Source organism: Mustela putorius, unplaced genomic scaffold, assembly GCF_011764305.1.
Source record: "Mustela putorius furo isolate JIRA1106 unplaced genomic scaffold, ASM1176430v1.1 tig00000874_pilon_pilon_pilon, whole genome shotgun sequence".
Taxonomy (NCBI): domain Eukaryota; kingdom Metazoa; phylum Chordata; class Mammalia; order Carnivora; family Mustelidae; genus Mustela; species Mustela putorius.
The window spans coordinates 7575903-7586800 of NW_025421505.1; the positions used below are offsets into that span (position 1 = coordinate 7575903).

General features: G+C 41.9%; 1 pseudogene; it reads left to right on the plus strand.

Moving 5' to 3' along the window:
- Positions 1 to 1012: 1012 nt before the first annotated feature.
- On the plus strand, positions 1013 to 3148 carry LOC123393569 (annotated as a pseudogene).
- The last annotated feature ends 7750 nt before the right edge of the window (positions 3149 to 10898 follow it).

Below are 10898 nucleotides of genomic sequence, written 5' to 3' on the forward strand. Positions count from 1 at the left end.
TATCCATATCCACACCCCCTCTTTTACTCTCATAAGTATTCTGGTTTGAAAATTAAAATATGAACACCTTATTCCCATTAAATATTATGGCCTCTTTGGGGTTAGTGGCAGCCACATATATCATCAAAGTGATTACATTATTTTGGAAACCTGTGCTTATGATATTAATTTCTTTAGTGCTTTTAGAATGGACAGTATGATTTTGAGGTTTTTAAAGAATGTGTGATATTGTCATCATTCCCTACTTGCCTAAAATCACTGTTTCATTTTTCCCTGATTGAATCACATCACTAGAAATTAAACTGCTTCTGTTCAAAATCAGCAAAAAGCTTTGGGGAAACTGATTTTCAGAGCTTCAGCAATAGCTCCCACATGATCCACCCATCACACCAGCCTCTTGTTTTTGAAATGTCTTTTGTTCAATTTGAGGGGTTTGGGATTTTCTCCTGCTTTGAGTTGCATTGCATGGTGAGTGACAGGCAAGCTTTTGGGCCATGACACGGCTTTACCTACTTATGGGTATCTTTATTTTATTTCATAAAGTCCCTCCTTGTTGATTTGTGAGAAAAAATAAAATTACAGAAATTCCTCCAACATCATGTACAGACAGATTTCATTTAATTACACTTCATAGATATTGTGTCTTTTAAAAATTGAAGGTTTGTGACAACCCTCCACTGGACAGGTCTATCAGCACCATTTTCCCAACATTTGCTTACTTCATGTCTCTGTGTCACATTTTGGTAATTCCTGCAATATCTCACTTTTTAATTATCATATGTATAATGTAATACAATATGATATGATATGATCAGTTCTCTTTGATGTTAACTACTGTAACTGTTTAGGAACACCACAAACCATGCCCCACTTAAGACAACAAGCTTAATAAATGTTGTGAGTTCTGACTGCTCCACCCACCAGTCATTCCCCTATCTCTCTTCCTCTCCTCAGGCCTCCCTATTCCCTGAAACACAACAATATTGAAAGTAGGCCAATTACTAACTCCGAAATGGCCTCCAAGTGCTCAAATGAAAGGAAGAATAGCACATGTCTCATTTTAAATCAAAAACCAGAAATGATTAAGCTCAGTGAGGAAGGTAGGTCAAGAGCCAAGATAGGCTGGAAGCTGGGTCACTTGTGCCAAAGAGTTAGCCAAGTCATGAGCACAAAAGAAAAGTTCCCAAAGGAAATTAAAAGTGCTACCTCCAGTGACACACAAATGATCAGAAAGGGAAACAGCCTTGATGCTGTTATTAAGAACATTTGAGTGGTCCATATGGAAAATCAAAACAGCCGCAACATTCCCTGAAGCCGAAGCCTACTCTAGGGCAAGGTCCTGACTCTCTTCAATTCTGTGAAGGCTGAGAGAGGTAAGAAAGCTGCAGAAGAAAAGAATGAAACTATCAGAGGTTGGTTCATGAGGTTTAAGAAAAAAGCACCCGACAACATCGAAGTGCAAGGTGATGTGTCAAGTGCAGATGTAGAAGCTGTAGCAAGTTATCCAGAAGACCTTGCTAAGAATGAAGGTGGTTGCACTAAACACCAGACTTTCAATGTAGATGAAACAGCCTTCTACTGGAAGAAGATGCCATCTAGGACTTTCATAGCTGAAGAAGAGAAGGCGATGCCTGGCTTCCAAGTTTCAAAGGACAGGCTGACTCTCTTGTTACAGGCTGATGCATCAGGTGGCTTGAAGTTAAAGCCAATAGTCATGAACATCCCCAAAATCCTAGGGCCCCTAAGAATTACACTAAATCTACTCTGCCTGTGCTCTATAAATGGAATATCAAAGCCTAGATGACAGCAAATCTGTTTACAACATGGTATACTGGATATTTTACATCAACTGTTGAGAACCACTGTTAAGGGGAAAAAAGAAAATATATATATTTTTTCTTTTTTGAAAGATGTATATCTTTCAAAATATTACTGCTCATTGAAAATGCACCTGGTCACCCAAGAATTCTGATGGAGATACTCAAGATGTATGTTGTTTTCATGCCTGCTAACACAGCATCCTTCTGCAGCCCATAGATTGGGGAGTAATTTTGACTTCTAAGTCTTAGATTTAAGAAATACATTTTGGGGGCGCCTGGGTAGCTCAGTTCAATAAGCATCTGACTCTTGATTTTGGCTAAGGTCATAATCTTAGGATTGTGAGATCAAGCCCCACATTGGTCTCTGAGCTCAGCATGGAGTCTTCTTAAGATTCTCTCACTCTCAGGGCGCCCAGATGGCTCAGTGGTTTAAAGCCTCTGCCTTCAGTTCAGGTCATGATCTCAGGGTCCTGGGATCGAGTCCCGCATCAGGCTCTCTGCTCGGCGGGGAGCCTGCTTCCTCTTCTCTCTCTGCCTGCCTCTCTGCCTCCTTGTGATCTCTGTCTGTCAAATAAATAATAAAACCTTTAAAATAAATAAATAAATAGTCCCTCTGCCCTCTTCTCCCTCTCAGCTCTTTAAAAAAAAAAAAAAAAAAAAAGATTCTCTCACTCTCCCCCTGCCCCCTGCCACTTTCTCTCTCTCTTTCTCTAAAAAAAGAAAAAAAGAAATACATTTTGTAAGACCATAACCACCATAGATAATGATCAATCTGATGGATCCAGACAAAGTAAATTGAAAACATTCTGGGAAGGATTTACCATTCAAGGTACCATTAAGAACATTCATGATTCATAGAAAGAGGTCAAAATATCAATGTTAATGGAAGTTAGGAAGAAGTTGATTCCAACCGTTATGGACAACTTTGAGGGACTCAAGACTTCAGTGGAGAAAGTAGCTGCAGAGATAGTAAAATTAGCTAGCGAACTAGAATTAGAGTGAAACCTGGAGATGTGACTGAATTGCTGCCATCTCATGATAAAACTTTAATGGATGAAGAGTTGCTTCTTATGGATGAGCAAAGAAAGTGGTTTCACGAGAAGGAAGCTACTCCTGGTGAAGATGCTGTGAAGATTGTTGAAATGACAGCAAAGAGTTTACAATATTACATAAACTTAGTTGATAAAGCAGCATCTGGGTTTGAGAAGATTGACTCCAATTTTGAAAGAAGTTCTACTGTGTGTGAATTGTATCAAAAAACATGGCTCATGACCTTCATGAAAGGAAGAGTCAATCAAGTAGCAAACTTCAATGTTGTCTTATTTTAAGAAATTGCCTACACTTATTACGGTGAGTATAAAATGTCAAATCACTATGTCATACACCTGAAACAAATACAACATTGTATGTCAACTGTACTTCAATAAAAACAGAAAGAAATTGCCACACCCACCCCAAACGTCAGCAACCACCATCCTCATCAGTCAGTAGCCATTTACTGAGGCAAAACCCTCTACCAGCAAAGATTATAACTCACTGAAAGCTCAGATGATGGTTAGCATTTTTAGCAATAAACTGCTTTTTAATTAAGATATGTATGTTTTTTAGACATAATGCTTTTTCACACTTAATGGTAAATGTGCCTGTCAGCAGCTCATGGCTGCCCCTTCTATAGAGAATTGCCCTCAGTTGATGGGAGCCATCTCCACGTGGAAGATTTGCCCTCCCTCCCACTCCTAACAGCAGTCTTAGTCAATTACTGATTGGGTAAGAGTATAAAAGTTCAGCCCACTTGCCTCAGAGTGGGACCAATTCTGTGTCCATTCATGCTTCAGAGCTCCCCATGGATCAGACCTGGATGGGCTCCAGCTGAGATCATATTCTTGCTTAGCTCCTCCCTCTACCATAGCCAGCTTCCCTCAGCTCCCTTATTCTGAAAGCCCTCTCCTCTCTCAATAAATCATACATGCAAGAATTCCCTTCTCAGGCTCTACTTCTAGGAAACATGACATTTGATTGGCATATAACAATAAAGGATAATATTAGAAAAGAAGAAAGGCTGAAAATTATTGAGCTTATCAGTCAACAGTAAACATGAGGGGAAAATAATAGAATAAATCTGGAAAAACAGAAGGAATGAAATAATAAAATTTGGGAATTAAGTACACATATATATATGATATGTAAATAAAATATATTTTATATGTATAAAATATATATATGATAGTCTTTTATGATATATATCATCTATATTATAAGAATATATTTTATATCACAAGAATATTTTTAACATATAAGAAGGTACAACCTAAAAATATTAAAAATTTAAAAAGATGCATAATAATAGAAAATACAAATATTTAAACTGTAAACAGCTATAAACTGTGAAGTTTTTTGCTACTAAACTTAAAAACTTAGATGAAATGCATAACTCCCTAGAAAATACATGTATCCAAAACTGACTCAAGGATAAATAGAAAAGATAAATAATTCCATAAACACTTGAAAAATATAATCAAATGTTTGAAAACCTATCCCCTTAAAAAGGAGCTCTGATGGTTTTATAGGCAGTTTCTTCAAAGCATTCAAGGAATAGATCATTCCAATCACAAGCAAACTCTTCCAGAAAATAAAAAAGAACATGTCCCAAATCATTTTATGAAGTCAGAAAAACCTTTTTGGGTTTGATACCCAAACCAAACAAGAATAAAATGAGAAAGAAGTATCACAGACCAGTATCACTTATAAGCATAGATATAAGAGTTCAAAACAAAATTCTACAAACCATGTACAAGAATGTATTTAAGACAACAACACATTGTACCCTCATTAGATTTACCTCCAGAATTCAGAAACAGTTCAACATTAATATATATTGCTCACCTCAATATTAAATTTCAAAAATACACAAGATGATCTCAAATGGAAAAGTAATTTTTTAAATCATGTCCATTAAAAATTAAAATTCTTAAATGTCTAGAAACAGAATGGAACTTCCTAAACCTGCTAAATGATATCCACCAACATCCTTTTTAAAAAACATACTTAGGGACACCTGGGTGGCTCAGTCAGTTAAGCATCTGCCTTCGGTTCAGATCATGATCCCAGGGTCCTGGGATTGAGTCCTGCATTGGGCTCCTTGCTCAGCGAGAGCCTGCCTCTCCCTCTGCCCCTCCCTCTGCTCATGCTCATGCATTCTCTCTCTCTCTCTCTCACAAATAAATAAATAAAATATTTTTTAAAATTAAATTAAATTAAAAAATAGAATAAAGAACATACTTATACACAACTCATGAATCATTGAACACTGCATCAAAAACTAATGATGTACTATATGTTGACTAATTGCATTTAAATTTAAAAAAAGAAAAAATACCAAAGAGAGAAGTGTTACATTTTTACTCTAAAAATGCTATAATAAGACAAGGAAACCCACTGTCATTTGCTCTTATTTGTACTGGAAGTCCTGGCTAACCTTCTTCTAAAAGTTCAGGAAAACTAACTTGACATAGAAATAACCAATAGAAAAATATCAAGGCCAAATCCCATATGATGTTATTATAAGAAAGAAGGAGATAAGGAGCAAAATAACGTCTTCATAGACAATGAACATGAGCCAGAAAGCTGTGCCCACAAAACAAATTTTAAAATGTAATCTTCTAGGGGTGCCTGGGTGGCTCAGTGGGCTAAAGCCTTTGCCTTCGGCTCAGGTCATGATCCTGGGATCAAGCCCCGCATAGGGCTCTCTGCTCAGCAGGGAGCCTGCTTCCTCCTCTCTCTCTGCCTGCTTCTCTGTGATCTCTGTCTGTCAAATAAATAAATTTAAAAATAAAATGTAATCTTCTATACCAAAATGAGCTAAAAGATAATGAGATTTTATAAGATATGAAATAGCTACATAAATCACAATAGAAAAAATTAGAAATAAGGTGCAGCACTTAGAGAATTTTGAGTAAAAATAAAAAGTCATTTCAGAAATGAAGACTAAGCAGATGTCCTTTTAAGAGTACAACCAGGGAATTGTATACATCACTTCCATTTGTATTTCATAGGCTCAGCTACATAGCTACATCCAGCTACAGAGGAATCTGGGAAATGGGGTCCTGGCCAGTAACCAAGTACCTAGCAAAACCTTCCACTGCCATAAAATAAAAGGAAAATAGAGAAGATGGGATATATCTAGTAATCTTTTTAACAGTCCACCACTTCTGCCATGCAAACCCTTGTATCCACACATAGAAAATCTCTTGCCCTACCCCAAGGGAGATGACCCCCAAACCCTATCCAATGAATGACTCCAGCTCAAAAGTCAGGAACCCTACAAGATGTCCTGCTTTCTCCATCAGGCCTTGATACACTTCTCTGTGTTCAGTGGCTGATAAAACAAATGTTATCTGTTCCCCAACACACATGGGGCTATAGACAATGCTGGAGTGGAAACGGGGTAATGATGACAAAAGCTCTCCTTTGAAAAATGGGAGAGTAGGGAACCTGCCCAGTAGTCAATGATTCAAGCTATGATCAAGCCTCACAGAGTGGGGAGCTCAAGGGGAAGAGTCATGAGACTCGCTGCCCTGACAATGACATGAGATTTTTGGTTGGCTTATTTGGTTCTGGTCTATTTCCTCCTTGGTCCTGACATTGCCCCCTTGGAGATCAGTTCTTTTCAGTTAAAAAGTGGACTTTCAAGCATTTGCACGAAGACCAGGGCTCTACAGAGCTTTCAAAGCTGGCTTCAGGTTTGTTTGTTTGTTTTGTCACAAACCTGGTTCAGGTTGTTTTAAGGGTTTTAGAACAGGCTTGGAGTTTCTTTCGTAGTCCAGCCTCTTCAAACCCCGAGAAGGCTTCAGCTGTATTTATCCACATCCATTTTGATGCTCAAGTAACCTTACCTAAAGAACATATATTTTTTAAAGATTTTATTTATTTGAGAGAGAGCACAAACAGGGGGAGCAGCAGAGGGAAAGGGAGAACTAGGCTTCCCAGTGAGCCAGGAGCCCAACATGAGGCTCCATCCTAGGACCCTGAGATCATGACCTGAGCCAAAGGCAGATGCTTAATCAACTGAGCCACCCAGGTGCCCCCATCTTTTTTTGTTATGTTTTGTTTTTGTTTTTGTTCTTGTTTTGTTTTTACAATTGAAAACTCGTAACTTTTTATTCAATTTGATGGTAACTGCCTTAAGGGCAAATGAAATAATAGACTTCGATGTTCCAATGTGTGTTTTTTCCCAACACTACCAATGAATTCTCCAATTCTTAGAGGACGCTGACCAGGTGTCCCACAATTCAACTCAATTCTGACACTATCTACCTGGAAATAGCATCAGATCCCACATGTTAAAGGCTCAACCCCCACAAGACTGACCTCCCCACCCCATCCCACTGGCCACTTCAGATACCAATGCCAACTAAGAGTCCAGGTTGTCCTCTCTGTGGGGCACCTGGTGGCTCAGTCCGGTAAGTGTCTGCCTTCAGCTCAGGTCATAATCCCAGTGTCCTGGGATGGAGCCCCATGTCGGGCTCCCTGCTCAGCGAGGAGCCTGCTTCTCCCTTTCCCTCTACTGCTCCCCCTGCTTGTGCTCTCTTGCTCTCTCTTCCAGGTTGTCCTCTGTGTGTCTTTTTTTTTTTTTTTTTTTTGAAAAGAAAGAGCGAGAATGTCTTGGGAGAGGGGCAGAGAGGAGGGAGAGAAAGAATCCTAAGCAGGCTCTACACTTAGCATGGAGTCCAACGCCCTGAGATCATGACCTGAGCCAAAAATCAAGAGTTGGGACACTTAACTGAGTCACCCAAGTGCCCCTTCTGTGGAAATATATAGATTGGGGGTTCTATGGCCCCCTCCTTGGGTTTGATTAGTCTGCTAGGACAACTCACAGAACTCAGAGAAACATTTTACTCACTATATTACCAGCTTATTAAAAAAGGATATACTCAGGAACAATCAGATGGAAGAGAGGCATGCATAGATAAGGTATGGAGGAAAGAGTGTGAAGCTTCCAAGCCCTCTTCAAGTACGAATTCTCCCAACACCTCCGTGTGTTAATCAACCCAGAAATCCTCCCACCCCTGTCCTTTTGGGGGTTTATGGAGGCTTTGTTACGTAGACCTGATTGAATAAATCATTGGCCATTGGTGATTGAACTCCATCTGCAGTCCCTCTCCTCTCCCTGGAAATACTTGGTGGGTGGGGTGTGGTGGGGAGCAGGAACTGAAAGTTCCTGTCCTCTAATCTCACGGTAGGTTCCCTGGCAACCAGCTCCCACCCTTGGGCCTTTCCAAACCTCACTTAACATAAACTCAGGTGAGATTGAAATGGCTTTATTAAGAATATCAAGATGCCTGTATTACTCTTATCACTTAAGAAATCCCAAGGATTTCAGGAGCTTTGTGCCAGAAACCAGGAACAAAGACTAAATATATATTTCCTAAGATAAATTACAGTATCACAGATAGGAGAGCAATAGCTGTATTCTGATCTTCACTGTTGGACAGATGCCCATTGGACAGCCAACACCCTTCCCATATATGCTTGAGAAAGCCTTGGATCCTGGCCTATCTCTTCCTTAGGATGCCTTTTAAAAACCGCCTCTCAAGGATACATCTCTTATAAACCCTTTTAATAGGTATCTGGGATGGCCCACCTCCAGGGTCCTCATGCTGGTGTCACCCCTCATGCCAGGTGACCCCTTGGGGAGGGATCCAAACAATCCTCTTTGCTTCCTTTAACCCACCTAGCTCCTTTAACCCACCACCCCTGGGGCTACAGCTACTCCCCATACAAGCACATTCCCATTTAGATCACAGATAATCAGTTCTAGGCACAGTCCTTTTACAAATCAAATCTCTTGGGTGGTGCGAAGGCCAGTCTACCGTGCTCTACAAGTTCCAAGAGCATATATTAAGCTCTCTGAGTAGTATCATTCAGGCCCCTGTCATCTGACCCTAGATAAAGGGAAACGCCACTCTCCCTCATCCCAAGGGAGATAGAACCCCTAGCACGAGCGCCTGCAAAGAAATTCTAATCTTCTACTCTCTCTCTCTCTGCCTCACCAACCCTTTTCGATGGGCCAGCATGGGGAGGGTCATCTAAGGTTCCCAAAGCTGGTGTTTGACACCTCTCCCCACATCCTGTGTGGGTGGTCTCACAGGACTTCCCCTTGGCACTGACGTTGGGATGGTGCCACCTATTCTCTCCGCTAAAATCGAGACACAAAGAGACCGATCCTACCATAGGCATTAACATCCTGCCATATTCAAGGGTGACAAACAAGCCAGCAAACGTCTCCAGACCTCAAGGATATTTTTCAACTGGGAACATTAGGCTAAATTAAGCGCTTCCTCTGTGGGAGGGAATGTTGGGGGGGGGGTGTCACTTAATTCCAACTCTTTTTCATGAATGAAAAAATAAATAAATAAAAAGCATTCACCGGTAATATCCTCACAGCTCGGAAATTCCACGGTCAACTCGGCTCCCAGCACCACTTCCTGCTTCTGAAGGAAGATGGGTTCCGTTCCAGATATTCTGGGCCCAGCCTTGGCTGGCTTCCCTGGATGGTGTGTTTATTTGGCAATTGCCACATCCTCCCCCCTCCATGTCCCATCAGAGCTTCCCTTCTCCCCAGCCACTTACTAAGGGACAGTGGAGAACAGAAGACCCCTTTCAAGGGATCTCTAGCCCTTCCTCTCTACCCATCCAGCCCCACTCTCAACTCCTCCCTATCACTCAAGGAGCAAACCCTACATTTCCCTGCCTTAATTAAGGCATCTCCCTGCCTTAATTGTCCTTAGCACTCCAGCCCCTAGAGCTCTTACTTCTGCCCCTATTGCTTGGTGGAAACTGTTCTTCATTGATAACATCCTCAGAGGACCTTTGCACATCCTCGTCTGACTTACCCTCAGGATCATCCGACCCACTAGCCACTTCCTCCTTCCTTGGCAGCCCTCTTGGGTTCCTTGGCACCAGGGTCTGGCTTTCCTCTTTACCTTTCTGGCCACTCCTTTTCAGTCCCTTCCTTCTAACTCTTAAATGTGGCAGTTCCTCTGAGTGCAGGGCTCAGCCCACTTCTCTGCAGATGCCCTTTCTTCCTAAGCATGCTTCACTAGCCATGCATTTGCTGGAGCCCCACAAATCTGTACCCGCCGTCTAGATGAGTCCCCTGACCTTTCATATAAACTCCCGACTATCAGATATCTCCGCTTGGATGAGCCTCAGGAACTTCAAACAAAACACACGCGAAAGGAAGCTCATTTCCCCACCCACCCACCCATAAAATCCTATTTCTTTTTTTAAATTACCTGACTCATCAAAGGCATAATATCGGTGCAGCTGCTCAAGCCAGAAGTGTGGATGCTTTATCCAGTTTGACTTATCTCCCTGCTCACCCTCCCACATCTACTCAAACCCAGCCCCTGCCGCGTGGACCTCTCCAACACCCTCATATCCATCTACTCAGGTCCACTCTTCGACTAAGCCCTGGATGACTGTAATACTTCCAGTTCTGTCCTTCTCCAACCCATTCTCTCTTCTGTGGCTCGTGTATTCAAACAGTATTTTTGACTAGGTGGGCAGAGGAATTTTTCTAATGTGAGCATCTAACCAAGACGACTTCTGCCTATCCTGACCTGTGCCTGGCTCCCCATCCTCCCCACGGATCTTTCAGGGCTCAGCTTGGATGCCCTCCATCTCTCTGAAATACCCTCTCTGACCACTCCCAGCCTCTGGGAGGCTCCCCTCCCTGGACTCCTCCCCCAGCACCAAGTCCTAGAGCGTCCCACAGCACCCACTGCCTAATTGCCTGTTACCTGCCCTTTGCTTGGGACCGCAGGCTCCCAGAGAACAGGACTGGGTCTCGGGCTGAACTGTTCTACTCGTGAAATGTTGGACGAAGAGCTCAATAACAGAACAGGGTCTATTTGGTAACTCCAGGGAAGGCTTTGTGGAGGAGGTGGGCTTCCAATAGACCCTGAATCTGCAGCCAATCTGGACAGGGGAAGCAGTCCAGAGAAACATCCTGTGGAGCCAAATAGGCTGAGGATGGAGGGTGACAGTCGCTGAACCAGATTGTGGGACATTCCACAT